This window comes from Mirounga angustirostris, unplaced genomic scaffold, assembly GCF_029215605.1.
Source record: "Mirounga angustirostris isolate CCGP_5_RB_7025 unplaced genomic scaffold, mMirAng1.0.hap1 SCAF_7, whole genome shotgun sequence".
Classification (NCBI taxonomy): domain Eukaryota; kingdom Metazoa; phylum Chordata; class Mammalia; order Carnivora; family Phocidae; genus Mirounga; species Mirounga angustirostris.
The window spans coordinates 23,735,685-23,754,809 of NW_026991715.1; positions in this window are offsets into that span (position 1 = coordinate 23,735,685).

A 19,125-nucleotide genomic window follows, 5' to 3' on the forward strand; every position below is an offset into this window, starting at 1 on the left:
GGCTGGAGGGGGCCAGGCGTTAGTCGGCTTTGCTTCCCGTCCCCCTCAATTGGCCGCTAGCTCTGTTTTGACTGTACAAAGCGAGTAGACGACGGGGGAGGGGGCGGTTAGGGACCGGATTTGGGAAAGGAGGCAGCAGCCCCTTCCCCTCCCCCTCTGCCCTCGCCGGGCCGCGGACCAGGGACGAGGGTCTCCAAAGGCGCTTGGCTCGGCTGGACCCGCAGCTGAACTTCCCCTTGTCGGGCAGAGGCCACAGGGTTGAGGAGCAGAACGGGTACTCCCGCGAGGACCCAGACCCAGACCCGGGGTGGGGTAATTCGCAGCCAAGTAGGAATAGAGACTCGCGCGGGACTTGGCTGCAACCTCAATCCGAGGAGGCCCGGCCCTCCCCATCGCCCTCCTACCCCCACCTTCCCCCCCGGATAGGCGTCAGTCTGTGGGACCCGAACAGCGGCTGGGCGTTTCCAGATTGAAATGCGCCCTCCACCTCCAAGAGGGAGCTCACGCGGCCGCGGGGGGCCTCGGCTACACGCAGGCGCCGTGGCCCCGGGGAGTCCGCGCAGGGGGTGTGCTCCGGAGTGACCCCTGGCAGAGCTCTGCCGGGGTTTGCAGCCAGAGAGGAGTTAGAGCCCCTGGTGGCGGGGGTGTGGTGGGGAGGGGCACGGGGGGGACCACAGAGCTGGTAAATGGGTCTTGGGGCATAGCCTTGGTTCCTGGCATGGACTCCTCATTAATGATTAAGCCCTAGCGATTGGTGCATCCAGGCTGGCGACCTGCCCTCTGAACCCTTAGAACTGCCTTTAGGTTCACAAGCCTCTGGGGTCTTTGTGGCCCTGCTTTCATGAGGTCTCTGTAAAGCCCTAGTCGTCTCTTAACCCATGGCACTGCATAATTAAAAATCAAACATTCCTGAAAACTGAAAACTAAGGCTAACTATCCAAACACAGTTTAGGAAACAGTACAAGAGAGCAATGTCTGGATTATTCAGGCCTAGGGAACTTCACTTTAAAGAGATATATATATATATATATATATATATGTATATATATATATATGTATATATATATATAATCTCCCCCCACCCCCTCGCAGCCTGAATTGCCCAGATGTGCTATTTGGCAGTTAAAATTCTCTGAGAATTGGCATAACTCCCTTCTCTATTTTCCAAATGTAGTCAAAGAGTCTGACTTACAATATCCTCATAAGTCCTTAAAAAAAGGTAGGAGTCACATAATTTCATGTGAGACACCAATTTGTACGAATTCAAAGAAATTAAAAGACAGTAGTAGAGGTATTTGTCATGCACTGTACTTCAAACAAATGAAACCATTTTAACTAAAGGAACTAAATAAAGTAACTATCTCCTGGCTGAAGGTCGTGTTTTAATTATACTCTTTAAAACATTTAACCTTGTTAAATGGATTTTTGGTAATACTTACATAGCTTCAGGGTTCATGCCTGTCTGTCACATAAAATCTTCTAAAATACCCTCAAATTGCATATGCATGTATCCTTTGACTCAACAATTCAACTTCCAGAAATCCGTTTAAAAGATACGCACGCAAAAGAAATGATGAATGCATTCATCTGTTCATTGCAGCACTGTTTGTAATAGCAAAATATTAGAAACACAAACGTCCCATCAGTAAGAAAATGTTTGAATGTAGTTTAATACATTCAATTAAATACTATATAGCTGTAAAAATTGAATGGGGATCTCTGTCCAGTCCTATGGAGTTATCTCTAGATTATGCAATTCAGTGGGGGCGGGGGGAAAGCCAGAGTACAGACAGAAATAGGCAGATCCATTGAGTTAGGAAGAATAAAGGTTATCAATGTCTGGGGTGGGGAGTAGGGAGAAGGGAGTGAGAATTATTGTTTAATGGGCACAGAATTTCCACAGAATGATGAAAAAAGTCTGAAAATTGTGATAATGGTTGCACAACATTATGCATGTACTTTAATGCCCCTGAATTGTATACTTAAGTATGGCTAAAATGGTCATTTTATGGTATGCATATTTTACCAAAAAAAAAAAATAGTACAAGGTGTAGGATATTGTTGTATGCTACTTGATGGTGTGTGGCTGTGGGTGCATTTTTAAAAATAGAAGTGTAAACCAAATCTAATAAAAATGGTTATCTTAGGGAAGGAACAAGATAATGAAGAAGAGACAATGATGGAAGATAGATGTTTGTAAATATGCCTTGTTTTACAGTTCTAACTTTGGAACCATGTATATATTTTATATAATTAAAGACAAAATTAAATTTAGAAAGAACACCTAGGGGCACCTGGTTGGCTCAGTCAGTTAAGCATCTGACTCTTGATTTCAACTCAGGTCATGATCTCGGGTTGTGAGATGGAACCCCACCGGCACGTCAGGTCAGGCTCCACAGTCAGTGTGGTGTCTGCTTGGGATTCTCTCTCTCCTTCTGCCCCAACGCCCACTTCATGCGTGCGCTCTCTTTCTCTCTCCCTCACTTTCTCCCTCTCTCAAAATAAATAAATAAAATCTTAAATAAAAAGAAAGAGCAATGCCTAAAAATTTAGAACTAAAACAAATGAACCTACTTATCACACTGGTGGCGTAACCAGAGGGAATAATTATTTAAGCTGTTATTTTAACACAATATTTGAAATGTACATGTTTAGTAGGATATAATCTAAGGATGTAATGAGCCAAATTCAAGAAATTGCATTCAAAGGTGGTGATATGAGAGAGGGAGAGAGACAGAGATAGAGGGAAAAAAATATTAGAAATGATTTCAGCATAAGAGAATGGAGATACATAAAATAAAAATAAAAATGTTGTAAACTTAAATTGAATTATAAAATGCCAATATGAAATTAGAACTTATCTTTTATCTTGCAAAAAAATATGTGTTTCCTGATCCTACACATTGAAAAGACCTGAAAGTAGGGAAAACCCAATAACAATAAACACCCTTTGTGCCCAGATTATGGTTCCTAAACACCAGTAAAAGGAATGAGAGCTCCTTGGTTAAGAGTCTGACTTCAGATTTGGGGCATGATATATGTAAGATATGTTAAATCTAAATTATCTATCTTGTCATACTTGAAAGCAAGGAATTTATCACTTTGGGGATCATGTCAAAAGAAAACTGAAGCTAACATGAAAAAGATCCCACTGACCAAGGATGAGAAAACTTGAGCATCAAAAAGAAAAATGACCACAAAAGATTGAAATATATGAAATATATAAATATTTAAGAGTTCCAAATGATATCCCAAATTAAAATTAACTGGTCACTTTTAGAGGTTATTAGGCACAGCTTATTTTAGAAATATTGATAAATAAAATAATCATGTATTCTGCCTTTGCTGGAGAGACTTAAAGGAACTATTTCTTTTTTAAAAATTATAGTTGTAAACACTGGAATGATAGAAAAATCACAGCTTTGCAAACTGTAATGAAATAATGGATCTGAGCAACAGTCATCAATGACTGCTAAAACCATTAAGTCAGGCATTCCTACCTGGAGTCTGTTTTCTCCCCATTGGGCATCTGGCGATATCTGGAGATATTTTTTGTTGTCACAACAAAATGGCATGTGGGGGGGCAGGAGGGTCAAGGGTACCAGGGATGCTGCTAAATATCCTACAATGCACAAAACAGTTCCCCATAACAAGTATTATCTGGTCCAAGATATCAATTTATATGAGAAACTCTATGTTGGTGAACAATCAAGGGGGAATTTTTTAATAAAAGATTTAAGCTGTTACAATCAAAACCTACAGGTTAATTGTTAAGTTCTGAAAAACAGGACAACCAGACATTATGTGTCTATTCAAGTGGTGCAATAGGAGGCACAAAGAACCACCTATAAAATATCTTTGCCAAAAAATGTAACCTGAATTATGTAGTCATAATTTTACATTTAACTTCTAGTTATTAGGAACTGTAGAGGGTAGTGAAACATGTTAAAATATACTGCAAGAATACAGTCAATGAGATCTAGAATGTGGGAAATACCACAGGACTAATTTTGTTCAAATAAATAACATGGGAGAGAAAAGAGAGGGGAACTGTTCTGGTCCAACAACCAAAGGCAAAGGTTGCACCTTCTTTGGGATTTTTATTTTAACATGGGTCTAAATTGACATTTTTGAGACAATATGGGGGATTAAAAGCTGATTATTACATGTTAAAGATTTATTTTCAATTGGGGAGGGGTGTGACAATAATATCATGATTATATTATTTAATCTATTTTCCGATATTTACCAAAGTCTTAATGGATGAAATGATATGATGCCTGGGGTTTGATTTACAATACCGTAGGAAAAATAAAGGCAGAGTTCTGAAAAGATGGAGTAGATATACTTTCCTCTATTCCTTTTGCTAGGTATACTTAGCTAAATATCCTGAACATTGCATATGGAAAAAGGAGACTCTAAATAGTGGAAGACAGCAGACTGGTTGGGCCCCAGGACTTGAGGAGTGACATGGAAGTGATTTCCTTGATTTTTGTTTTGCTCATATATCCTGGACTGAGTGCTGAAGAAGCTGGAAACCTGGAAATGCCAACTGGCACAGACCAAAAAACGCCTCGGAGAAAAGCCTGCACTTTCTAGCCAAAGGTCAGGAAAAGGATGCACTAGCAAAACAGAAAACTTATAGACAATAACTGCGCTACAACTAACCAAACATTACAGTGGACATTTGGTGATATCTGAAGACATTTTTTATTTTGATCACCCGCGCATTAGCAAAGACCAAATGTTGAGTTTAAGCTTCATCCTCACCAGGCTATCAAAAGGTGTTCCTCCCCTTCTCTCACAGTACTGTCCGAGAAGTTCAGATAGTGAACCACTTCCTGTGACACCCCCCAATGGTGCAATGGAGAAGCGGGACTTCCACTTCTACCTAACAGTAATGAACTGTCCTGTCCACTGGCATCAGAGGATCCAGCAAGTAGAGGGCCAGGACTTTTATTATTGCCCATCCCCATGGTGTCATGAGAAGCCACAAAGAGCCACATAAAGAGTAGGACTGAAGCACAGGTCTCCCTCCCAGCCAGAGTGGTACAGCAGCGGTTTAGTTGGGAAGCGAGTCCTCCCACCCCTCACTAGCAATCACAAAATGCTCCTCACATCCCAAGTGTGTCAACAGAGGAAGAACTTGGACTCCACCCCCACTCTTTCTACCGTCTGTGCAGTATCAGATGAGGCTGTTAAAACACAATTTAATATGATCCAAGTTTGTAACATAACACCCAAAATGTCCAGGATTCAAATGAAAACTGTTCATCATGCCAAGAACTAGGAAACTTTCAAACAAAAAAGAAAATTAATACTCACCAACCCTGAGATGACACAGGTGTTAGAATTATCTGACAATGGGTTTAAAGTAGCCATGATAAAAATGTTACAGTGAGCATTTGGGAACATGCTTGAGACAAAGGAAAAAAGAATAGAAAGCCTCAGCAAAGAAGAAGAAGATATGAGGAAGAACTAAATAGAAGTCTTAGAAGTGAAAAACACAATAATCAAAATTAAAAAGCTTAATGGTTGGAGTTATCAGCAAAATGGAGAGGACAGAGGAAATAATCAACAAACTTGAAAATGGAGTAATAGAAATTACCCAACAAGCGCAAAGAGAAAATAGAATGAAAAAACAAACCAACAACCAGAGTTTCAGGGATCTGTGAGACTCTAACAAAAAATCTAGGCATGCCTGGGTGGCTCAGTCAGTTAAGCATCTGATTTTTTTTTTTTAAAGATTTTATTTATTTGACACAGAGAGAGAGACATAGCAAGAGAGGGAACACAAGCAGAGGGAGTGGAAGAGGGAGAAGCAGGCTTCCTGCTGAGCAGGGAGCCCGATGCGGGGCTCGAACCCAGGATCCTGGGATCATGACCTGAGCCGATGGCAGACACTTAACGACTGAGCCACCCAGGCACCCCAAGCATCTGATTCTTGATTTCAACTCAGGTCATGATCTCAGGGTCCTGGTATTGAGCTGTGAGTTAGGCTCCATGCTGGGTATGGAGCCTGCTTAAGATTCTCTCTCTCCCTCTCCCTCTGCCCATCCTCCCGTCTCTTTCTGTAAGATAAATACATCTTTAAAAAAAAAATCTAGGGAAGCAAGGGCAAAAATGAACTATTGGAACTTCATCAAGATAAAAAGCTTTTGCTTTTTATTTATTTTTTATTTTTTTATTTTTTTTTAAAGATTTTATTTATTTATTTGACAGAGAGATAGCGAGAGCAGGAACACAAGCAGGGGGAGTGGGAGAGCGAGAAGCAGGCTTCCTGCCGAGCAGGGAGCCCGATGTGGGACTCGATCCCAGGACCCTGGGATCATGACCTGAGCCCAAGGCAGACGCTTAACAACTGAGCCACCCAGGTGCCCAAGCTTTTGCTTTTTAAAGAAACAGTCAAAAAAACCAAAAGACAACCGACCGAATGGGAGAAGATATTTGCAAATGACATATCAAATAAAGGGCTAGTATCCAAAATCTATAAAGAACTTATCAAACTCAACACCCAAAGAACAAAGAATCCAATCAAGAAATGGGCAGAAGACATGAACAGACATTTTTCCAAGGAAGACATCCAAATGGCCAACAGACACATGAAAAAGTGCTCAACATCGCTCGGCATCAGGGAAATCCAAACCAAAACCTCAATGAGATACCACCTCACACCAGTCAGAATGGCTAAAATTGACAAGTCAGGAAATGACAAATGTTGGCGGGGATGCGGAGAAAAGGGAACCCTCCTAAACTGTTGGTGGGAATGCAAGCTGGTGCAACCACTCTGGAAAACAGTATGGAGGTTCCTCAAAAAGTTGAAAATAGAGCTACCATATGATCCAGCAATTGCACTACTGGGCATTTACCCCAAAGATACAAATGTAGGGATCCGAAGGGGTATGTGCACCCTGATGTTTATAGCAGGGATGTCCACAATAGCCAATCTGTGGAAAGAGCCAAGATGTCCATCGACAGATGAATGGATAAAGAAGAGGTGGTATATATATACAATGGAATATTATGCAGCCATCAAAAGGAATGAGAGCTTGCCATTTGCAATGACATGGATGGAACTGGAGGGTGTTATGCTGAGCTAAATAAGTCAATCAGAGAAAGACATGTATCATATGACCTCACTGATATGAGGAATTCTTAATCTCAGGAAACAAACTGAGGGTTGCTGGAGTGGGGGTGGGTGGGAGGGAGGGGTGGCTGGGTGATAGACATTGGGGAGGGTATGTGCTATGGTGAGTGCTGTGAATTGTGCAAGACTATTGAATCACAGATCTGTACCTCTGAAACAAATAATGCAATATATGTTAAGAAAAAAAAGAAGAAGAAGATAGCAGGAGGGAAAAAATGAAGGGGGGGAGATCGGAGGGGCAGATGAACCATGAGAGACGATGGACTCTGAAAAACAAGCTGAGGGTTCTAGAGGGGAGGGGGGTGGGAGGATGGGTTAGCCTGGTGATGGGTATTAAAGAGGGCACGTTCTGCATGGAGCACTGGGTGTTATATGCAAACAATGAATCATGGAACACTACATCAAAAACTAATGATGTAATGTATGGTGATTAACATAACAATAAAAAATTTTTTAAAAAATCTAACATTTGGTCATCAGAATCTCAGAGGCAGAGAAAGAGGGTAGAGCTGCTGAACAACTATTTGAAGAAAAATGGCTGAAAATCTGCCAAATTTAGCAAAAGACAAACAGATTCAAGAAACTAAGGGACTCCCAAACAGTATAATCCCAAAGGAATCTCCATCAAGGTTCAGCACAAACTTATGAAAATTAAAGACAAAGCAAGAGAAATGACACCTTACTGGTAGGCGGAAATAATTCAAATGACAGCAGATTTCTCATCAGAAGTCATGGAGGCCAGAAGGAATTGTCACACATTTCTCAAGTGCCAAAAAAAAAAAAAAAAGAATTATCAATACAAAATTCTATCCCCAGAGAAAATATCCTTCAGGAATGAAGGGGAAATCAAGATATTCTCAGATAAGGAAAGAAAGAAGATTTTCTCCAGCAGATTCTACACTAAACTAATTGCTGAAGAAAAATCTCTAAAAAAAAATAAAATAATAATAATAAAGAAAAATCTCTAAACAGAGAGGAAATGATACCAGAAGGGGTCTTGAAATATCAGAAAGGAGGAAAGAAAAATGAAAAGAGTGGAAATATGGAAAAATATGGGTAAATACAATAAACTGTACTTCTCTTGATTTTCTGAAGTATCCTAGATGGTTAAAGCAAAAATGTTAATATTGTCTCATGCGCTCTTCAATGTATGTAGAGGAAATATTTATGACAATGGCTCATAAAGGGTGGTAAAGTTTCTAAACTAGTAACATGTTGATATAAGTAGACTATGTTAAGTTAAAGGGGTAGCACAGGGAGATCTTTGTGGTGAGGGACTGGTTCTCTAATTGATTACTGGTATTTGCCCAAATGCACACATGTAATAAAATGACATAGAACTACATACATACATTGTACCAATGTCAGTATCCTGGGTTTTATATTGTACTATAGCTGCATAAGAATTAATTATTAGAGAAAACTGGGTGAAGAGTTAATAGGACCTCTCTGTACTTTCTTTGCAACTTTCTGTTAATCTATATTTTAAAATAAATTATAGTATCATTGGGAAAAACAAGCGTTTTTGTATTTTACTGTTTGACTCATTCTTCCCTATCTCCTATCAGTGTCACATTGAGAAATTTTGTTACATGGGACTGAAAAAAAGAGGCTAATTGATGAAATGAAATGGCAAAGTGTTAATCATTGTTAAAGCAGTGTGTATCTCCCTCTGACGCTCCTCCCTCTCATGCTCTCTGTCTCTCATTCTCTCTCAAATAAATAAATAAAATCTTTAAAAAAAAGGGGGGGGGCGCCTGGGTGGCTCAGTTGGTTAAGCGACTGCCTTCAGCTCAGGTCATGATCCTGGAGTCCCGGGATTGAGTCCCGCATCAGGCTCTCTGCTCGGCAGGGAGTCTGCTTCTCCCTCTGACGCTCCTCCCTCTCATGCTCTCTGTCTGTCATTCTCTCTCAAATAAATAAATAAAATCTTAAAAAAAAAAAAAAAGCAGTGTGTACACCTCTCTATCCGTAATTGACAGATCCAGCAGGCAGAAAACCAGTGAGGACATAGTTGAACTGAACAGCATCAACAAATTAACTGAATCTAGGTGACATCTGGAATACTTCATCTAAGAACAGCAGAATACACATTCTTCTCGAGCTTCCCCAGAATATTTACTATGATAGACCACTTTCTGGGCCATAAAACACACACTTAACAAAATTCAGGAGAATGGAAATCATACAAAGTATGTTCTTAGATCATAATGGAATTAAATCATAAACCAATAACAGAAAGAGAGCTAGAAAATCCCCAAATATTTGGATGTTAAAGAATACATTTCAAAATAACACACATGTCAAAAAAGAAATTTCAAGGGAAATTAAAGAATATTTTGAACAAACTGAAAATGAAAATATAAGTCATCAAAATCTGTAGAATGCAGTGAACATAGTGTTTAGAGGGAAATTTACAGCATTGGATGCATACATCAGAAAAAAGAAAGACCTAACATTGATGTTCTAAGTTTCCACATTAGGGAACTAGAAAAAGAAAGCAAATTGAATCCAAAATAAACAGAAGAAAATAATAAAAGTTATAGCAGAAATCAATGAACTTGAAAACAGGAAAAGAGTAGAGAAAATCAACAAGATAAAAAGTTGTTTCTTCGAAAAGATCAGTAAAATCAACAAAACTTGGTTTCAGGCAAACCAAGAAAAAAAAGAAGACACTACTAATATCAGAAATAACAGAAAGCCATCCTTACTTATTCCGTGGACATTAAAAGAATAATAAGGAATAGTATGAACAACTCTGCTACAAATTTGATTACTTAAATGATTAATGGACTAATGTCCTGAAAGACACCAGTTATCAGAACTCACACAAGGAGAAATAGATCATTTGAATCAATCTATATTTATTAAAGAAATTGAATTAATAATAAACAACATTCCAAAAGAGAAAGTACCTGGCCCAGATGGTATCTACAAATCCATTGGGATTTTAACAAACATTTAAGGAACAAGTGATATCAATTCTCTATACCCTCTTCTAGGAAATAAAAGTAGTGGGAACTCATTCTATGAGACCAGCATTCCCTTAACATCAAAACAAGATAAGGAAATTACAAGAAAACTACAGACCAGTATCACATGAACATAAATGCAAAAACCCTCAACAAAATAGCAGCAAATTGAACCAATGATGTAGAAAAAGAATTATACATTTGTAACTCATGGAGATGTTTTCCAGACATGAGATACTGGTTCAACATTTAAAAATCAATTAATGCTGAGCGAAATAAGTCAATCAGAGAAAGACATGTATCATATGACCTCACTGATATGAGGAATTCTTAATCTCAGGAAACAAACAGGGTTGTGGAGTGGGGGGTGGGGTAGGAGGGATGGGGTGGCTGGGTGATAGACATTGGGGAGAGTATGTGCTATGGTGAACACTGTGAATTGTGCAAGACTGTTGAATCACAGACCTGTACCTCTGAAACAAATAATACATTATATGTTAAAAAAAAAAAAAGAAGAAGATAGCAGGAGGGGAAGAATGAAGGGGGAGCAAATCGGAGGGGGAGACGAACCATGAGAGACGATGGACTCTGAAAAACAAGCTGAGGGTTCTAGAGGGGAGGGGGTGGGAGGATGGGTTAGCCCGGTGATGGGTATTAAAGAGGGCACGTTCTGCATGGAGCACTGGGTGTTATATGCAAACAATGAATCATGGAACACTACATCAAAAACTAATGATGTAATGTATGGTGATAAACATAATAAAAAATAAAAATAAAATCAATTAATGTATTCCATCATATCAATAGGCTAAAGATAAAAAATCTGATTATATCAATACATTCAGAAAAAGCATTTAATAAAACCGAATACCCAATCATGATAAGAACCCCTGCCAATCTAGAAATAGAGGGAAACGTCCTCACCTTGATAAGGAAGAAATACAAAGAACCTAGAGCTAACAACATAATACTTAATGGTGAGAAACTGAATGCTTTCCCCTTAAGATTGGGACCAAAGCAAGGATGTTCCTTCTCACTAATTCCTATTTAACAATGTACTGGAATAAGTTAAGAGAAGGAAATGAAAGTTATACAAATTGGGAAGGAAGAAATAAAACTATCTTTGTTCACAGATGACATAATGTCTGTCTAGAAAATTCCAAAGAATCAACAAAAAAACCCTGGAACTAATATGTGATTATAGTAAGTTTGCAGGATACAAGGGAAATCTAGACAAGTTGATTGCTTTCCTATATATCAATGAAAACTGACCAAAAAAAATACGTATATATCTAACAAGGTATGTACAAGATCTATATGAGGAAAACTTCAGAGCTCTGAATAAAGAATCAAAAGAAGATCTAAATAAGTGGAGAGATATTCCTCGTTCATGGGTAAAAGACTCAATATTGTTAAGATGTTAGTTCTTCTTGATGTGATCTATAGACTCAACCCAATCCCAGTTAAAATCCCAGCAATTTGGGATGCCTGGGTGGCTCAGTCGGTTAAAGCATCTGCCTTCAGCTCAGGTAATGATCCCAGGATCCTGGGATCCAGTTCCCACATAGGGCTCCCTGCTCAGCGGGGAGCCTGCTTCTCCCGCTGCCTGCCGCTTCCCCCGCTTGTGCGCGCTCTCTCTCTGAGAAATAAATAAAATCTTAAAAAAAAATCCCAGCAATTTATTTTGTGGATATCGACAAATGGATTCTAAAGATTATATGAAGAAGCTAAAGACCTAGAACAGACTACACAATACTGAAGAACGGTCAGAGGATTGATGCTACTTAATTTCAAGATTTACTATAAAAGCTACAGCAATCAAGATAGTGCAGCATTGGATATGTGGGTGTTATTATATCCCTCTAATTTTGTGTAGTTTGAATATTTTGAGGGCTTTCATAATGAAAACTTGTTTTGTTTTGTTTTCAATGGTACAGACTGGTTCCGGAGAGCCTTCCTCGTTTGTCTTTTCTCCATGTTTTCTCCCTTCCCCTAACGATCACGAACTTAATCCACACTCTAGGTTTTGTCAGTTTTACTGATTTCCTATTTCCCAAATCAGTAATTCTTGCTTTCATCATTATCTTCTTATGATTTCCTTGAAAAATACATGCTTTAGTTGTCTAGTTCTTGTTCAGATTTTTTAGTCCAATGCTTAATTTATTTGCTTAGATTCATTTTTAATTGCTTAAATGTGTTAAAAGTGTGATTGCTGTCTGAGCTCAACTTTAGATAATCCCTAAATTTTTGATTTAGGATGTACTCATTTTCTTTATTCTATAAACTTTATTTTGAATTTGAAGTATTTAAGAGAAAGTTGTATAATTTTTCTGTGGCTAGACTTTTTCTATTTATGATTATTAATTTCTCATTCTCTTGGTAGTGTATTCATGGATTATGGTCTGCTTACCATGTATTTGTATATATATATTCAGAATTATCTGTGTTCTTTGTATGCCATTGGGTTTTGTAAATTTCCAGGGGGCTTGGAAAGAAGGTACATAGTCATTGATGTTACTGAGTTTGCAGCATCTCTGTTAGCTGAAGTATAATAATTATACTATTAAAATTCTTATGCATTGTATTGTATAATCTGTCAAAAGCCTAAAAAGGCAAGTTAAAATCTACTAAAGTCTCTCTCCATTTCTACTTGTTTTCCTGCAGTGTTTTCATTTCATTATAAATATACACATTAGTGGCAGCTCTATCCGCATTGTAAACTGCATACTTCATACTTAGAAAATGTACCTGTATCTTTTTTAACATTTGCTTTGGACTCAGTCTTCGTCATATTGGTATTTTGACTTCTGACTTCTTTTTGTTACTGTTTGTCTATTATGTTTTGCTTTTTCATACAATCTGAGCGTGGATGCTTCTTGTATAATCAACTATTGTTTTTATCAAATCTGATAATTAATGTCTGAATATATCCCATTTACAGTTGATGTCAAAACAAATATATTTGGTTTTAATTTTTTCATCCAATTTTATGTTTTATTTTTGGCTTTAAGCGCCTCCTTTGTCTTTTGCTTTCTTGTACATGGATTTTCTTGTTGCTACTTGTATTAAATATATGTAGTGTGTGCTTTCCTTCTCATAATTTGGAAGGCTTATCTCCTCTTTTTAGATATTATTACTGACACATTTATACGTTCATACGTTTTATCAAAACACTCCTTGATACAGTAGCTTTAGACAGTATTTGTTGATGTCTCCTATGAAAGATTAGATAATTGGCACACTACACTTTTTCCTACCTCTTTTCTCTTTTCACTTTATCATTTGGTCACTTGTCCTTGTAGCCTTATTTTTAGTTCTGTTGATTCTCTTTATAACATATAAACAGTATACTTAGACTACCATATGCTGATTTATTCATCTTGATATGATAATTCATTTATTACTAAGAAAGGTGAGAAAATGAATACATTAAGTTTCTTCCCCTAAATTTTAGTTTGTTATTACTATCTTCACAACTTATAATTTATCAAAATAACATTTCCCTTCCCTAATTATATATCCTGTAATAGTTTAGTCATTGTTATATATTTAAATTAACCCCATATTTACTGTAATTTCTTTTCACTTCTTACTAGGGGAGAATATTTTGATGTCATTTCTTTTTCAAGAAAGATGTATTACTGTATATTTCATTATTTGTTTTTAAGGCTGTCTGCCTATTGTTTGACAATGTCTACCTATTGACTTTATACTTGGATAATTACTCAGCTCAGCAAAAGGCATGATATTTGGAGTCCTATAATCCTTTTATTAGCTCTTTGTAGATGATTGTTACATTTTCTAATGGCATTGAATGTGGTTATCAATCAGTATGTGACCAGCCAGATCTGCCCCTTCCCCCTCCACCTCATTTTAAACCTGATTTTTCTCCTTAGACAATACTTCCATTACTTTTAAATTTTTATGGACTTACCTAAGACATATTTCAGTATATATCATCATTTATGGGTTCCCCCCCCAGAACATGATGTAATGTTTTTCTATAGATTCAATTCTTACTATTTTCCAGAAATTTTTCTTTTGTTCTCTCTTTGAATATCTTTTCTATTCTGCACATGGAGTTCCTTACTTCAGTGACACAAATATCTTTGCTTTGGTCTATTATCTGCTATCCACTTACCTTAATCTTCTTTTCCTCTACATTCATCATGGTTATCTCAAGCCTTCTTTCTTTTTTAGTAATTTGGTTATTAGTCAAGTCTGTAGTTGCTAAATTTAGTCTTTTTTTTCTGTTTGGTTTGGTTTTGCTTTTCATTTTTTAGGACTGTGATTTTTCTTTTCATTCTGCTCTGTTGTTTACCATCTCTTCTTTAGGTTCTCTGCTTTTATTAGGTTTGTGTTTTCCTTATGTTTTTCCACAACACAAAGCCTTCCTAGGGAAATTTCATCTGTTTCAATTTTGATTTTTTTCTAGGTAAGATTTGTCATCTGTGGCATATATTACAAGTAGTCTAGTCAATATCCATTTTTCCCTATTTTCTAATTTCTGGATCACTCATTTTATTCAGGGAAGTAATGTACCCAGCTAAAAGGCAATGTTTCCAAGACTCATAGCTAATGGTGGCTGATGATTTTCTTAGTTTGCTACCCACACAGGAACACTTAAATTAAATCTTCCCATATTTCCTTGTGCAGGTGTAATTTTTTGTGTTGGTTCACCTTTCTTTGTATCTGACAGTCTTAGTATAATTTTCAAAAAAGTTTTCATTCACACTTCTTGTATACTTTGCATGTGTCTGTGTTTGTATGCGTGTGTGTGTGTGTGTGTGTGTGTTGGGGGTTTGGACTAGTAATTTTGTTTTACTGCAAGGAGACAACTGGATTCAAGGAAAACTCTTTCTTCTCTCTGTCTCTCCCTCTTTCCCTCCCTTCCTCCTTCCCCCTCTCTCTCATTTTGGGTTGTACATTTTGAATTGTATGGCATTGAAGCTCTGTCCTTTTCTTTGATTGATTCTGAGGTATTTTTGCTGTTTTGGTCCTATTTGTTATTCTATCATTATGGGTGGGGAAAGAGAGTTTCAGATGTTTTTATTCTACCACCTTAACTTGGAAGTCTGAACAAGTACTTTAAATAGATTTTAATCAAAGTAATACAAACAAATGTTTACAAATCAAATCATGCAAAAATATTATGATAAGAAACTGAGCTCAGCTTCACTGTGGTTTAACCCTAACCTTACTCCCCAGACTCATTTTTTCCCTTTTTCTTTGTAAATGGAGGGAAAAATTTACATACTGTAAATGCACTCATATTTAGTGTAAAGTTTGATGAGTTGTGACAAAGGCCCATTCCCCTTTAAGCCACCCCCTCATTAAAATGTAGCAAGGTCCTACCCCACTTATGCAACATCCTGGTTAATGCCACCCTACACCCCCATACCAAATGCAATCACTATGGCTTTGTTTCACTGTAGATTAGTTTGCCTATTGCAGAACTTCACATAAATTGAACCGTGCAGTAGGTACTCTTTTATATCTGGCTTCTTCACTCAGCATCAAAGTTTTGAAGTTTTTTCATTTTGTAGCATGTCTCAGTGTTTTTTTTTTTCCTTTGTATTACTGAAAAGTATTCCATTGTCTGTTTATATTACAATTTGTTTACCCATTCTGGTGATGATGGACATTTAGGTTGTTTCCAGTTTGGAGCTATTATGAAGAAAATTGCTATGGACGTTATTGTAACATCTTTTTTTTATTGTACACATCTTTTTATGTACATAAGTTTACATTTCTCTTGAGTAAAGAAAGAAAATTGGAATTTCTGGGTCTTAGAGTAGGTGTACTTTTAACTTTATGAGAAACTACTAGAACAATTTCCAAGGGGTTATACCATTTTACACTAGCTCCCAGCAATATAAAAATTTTGATTGCTCCACATCCTCAACATTTGACGTTGTCCATATTCATCTTTGCCATTTTAGTTACTTGTGATATGTATCACTGTGATTTTAACTTGCATTTTCCAGATACCTAATGATTGATGTTAAGCCTTTTTCATGTGCTTATTGACCATTTTTATATCTTCCTTCATGAAATGTCCAAGTTTTTTGCTGATTTTTATTGTGTTGTTTTGCTTTTTACTATTGAGTTGTAGGAATTGTGCATATATTCTGCAAGTGCTTTATTAGATGTAGATATTACAAATATTTTCTCCCAGCCTGAGGCGAGAATATGTTCTTTTGATGAAGTATAAATCGATTTTATTATATGAAGAGTGATTCCTAACTAAGAAATCATTACCTAACTGAAGCTAATGAAGGTATTTTCCTATGCTTTCTTCATCAAGCTTTCTGCTTTTATAATTTGATGTATGATGCATTTCAAGTTAATTTTGTGCAGAATGTAAGGAATGAGACTATGTGTAGAATGGAAGGAATGAGTCTAGGTTCCTTTTTGTTTTTATACAGTCTGTTCTAGCACTGTTTGTTGAAAACATTTCCCTTTCTTCACTGAATGGCTTTGTAAAAAATCACTACCACACTGCCTTGATTACTGTGGCTATAACATAAATCTTGAAAACTATTAGAGTTCTCTAATTTTGTCCACCTTCAAAACTGTTTTGACTACTCTAGATCTATTGCATTTCATTTAAATTTTAAAATTAGTTTATCAAATTCTACAGAAAAGTCTGCTGGGATTTTGATTGGAATTGCACTGAATTTGAATTTGTTTAAGAGAAAGGAAAGAATTTCATCAATATTGAGTCTTTATGGAGTCTAATAATCCATTGGCATGGAATGTCTATTTATTTAGGTTTTCATTAATTTCTCTTAGTGATAATTTTCTGTGTACAGGTCTCGAACATATTTTGTTAAATTTACCCTATGTATTTAATGATTTTTGATCCACTCTATTGTTAATTTTATTTTCCAAGTATTTGTTGCTTAATGTGATGGTCAGTTTTATGTGTCAATTTGGTTGTGCTATAGTACCCACTTATTCAACCAAACACTAATCCAGGTGTTGCTGTGAATGTATTTTGTAGACTTTATCAACAATCTATGTCAATTTCCTTTAAGTAAAGATTATAATAATCTCGATAATCTGTGTGGGCCTGATTTAATCAATTGAAAGGCTTGAAGAGCTGAAGTGATGCTTCCCTGAGGAAGAAATTCCAAATGTTGAATGTATCTTCATCTTTTGTCGAAGAGTTTTCAGCTGACCCTTCCTGACAGCTTGCCCTTATGGATTTTGGACTTAACTAGCCAGCCCCTACAATCACATAAGCCAATTCATTCCTTGCAATAAATTTCATATATATCCTACTAGTTCTTTTTCTCTGGTGGAACCCTGACTCCGAGACACTTAGTATATAGAAATAGAGATGATTTTTGAATATTGACTCACATATTTACCATTTCTTCATTCTTTAGGCAGTATTGGTCTCACCCTAATAGGACACAAACCTTTGGTAAAGGAAATGCTTTCTGAGATTTGTCAGGGGACATAGTGGTGGTGGGGGCGTGGCAGGACACAATAAATACATTTTAGCATGCCTTCATCTCAAAGTCTGAATTCTTTCCTCTATATTATACCACGGAATTTCTGGCATCTCAACTTTGTTTAGTGAGGACCACCATTGGGAGTCTATAGCTTTGTTTATAAGCACAGCAAGCAATTAGAACCATACCCATCCTCTCAAATCAAAGACTGAATTCAATGTTTCTGGAACACATATCTTCATCAAGACATGACTAAGTGGTAAATTTAATGACATTGTGTATCGGCAATCTTCATGGTCAGATTGGAAGTTTGGTCATTGGCTTTGATAATTCTTTGGCTCTGAGAAGTAAAAGGTTATTTTAGTGAAATTATAGACATTTCTTAGGTTTCACTTTTACTTTTGACTGAAACTTAGAGATTTGATCTAGGTATTCTTTCCTTAATACATGTGAGGCCTTCAGAAGTAGCCACCCCATTTAGTAATCTTTGAATTCCTCATGTCTTCCTTTATTATTATTATTATTATTATTGTCTTTCATACTATTAATTTGCAGTGGCCGTGAGTTTCACCAAGGGCTTGACCTTAAATGGTAGTTGATAAAAACAACAAAAAACCCCAATATAATGATTAGCTATCTGCCTTCAGCTCCCACTGGGCCAAATTTCCCCACCAATTCCTGATATCTGTTACCAGAAACCTGATATAATCATAGAATAAGCTAGGATTCTTACTTGAAAGCTGAAGAAACTGCCTTAAGCAGGAAGTGCATCTATTACAAGGAGCTTGGATAGCTCACAAATGTGATAAGAATTATAGAATGAGGCTCAAGGTACAACTAACTGAAGCAGGAAGTATAACCACTATAGTTTAGCAGGAGTAGGCCTTCTGTCACCACTAGATATTATTGCAGCTTTCCTTAATGATTTATATTGCCCCTTCATCTTTACACCATTCACTTCTGATTCAGAGTCCTGGATATGAGTGTCCAGTGGCTGAGTTTAGGCACCAGCCCACATGGTCTCTAGGGGAAGACTTACCTGTCTGTCTTTCATAGTTGAAGGTGTAGAACTGTGTCCCAGCAATATTGCATACAATAGGAAATACTCCCTAAAAAAGAAACAGCTTAGGGCTCCTTAGTGACTCAATCAGTTGAGCGTCTGACTCTTGATCTCAGCTCAGGTCTTGATCTTAGAGTCGTGAGTTCAAGCCCTATTTTGGGCTCTGTGCTGGGCATGGAGCCTACCATTAAAAAAAAAAAAAAAAGCAGGTTGGGTAATGTACAGCCAAATGAAAACAATCACACACATATTTAAACAACAAATTTTTACAATGTCCTGATATTCCCAAAATGAATTTAATCCTGACATGTAATTTGGTCATTATTTTTTTCTGTTGCCACACATCTAGTTTGTTTGTTGTCCTCCACCCCATTTAATTTTTTTTATTACCCCATTGTTTTCTATCAGTGTGATGATGAGAATTAATGCCAGTCTGATTCTCATGTCTTTGCAAGTAAAATAGATTATTTTCTTTTCTTTTTA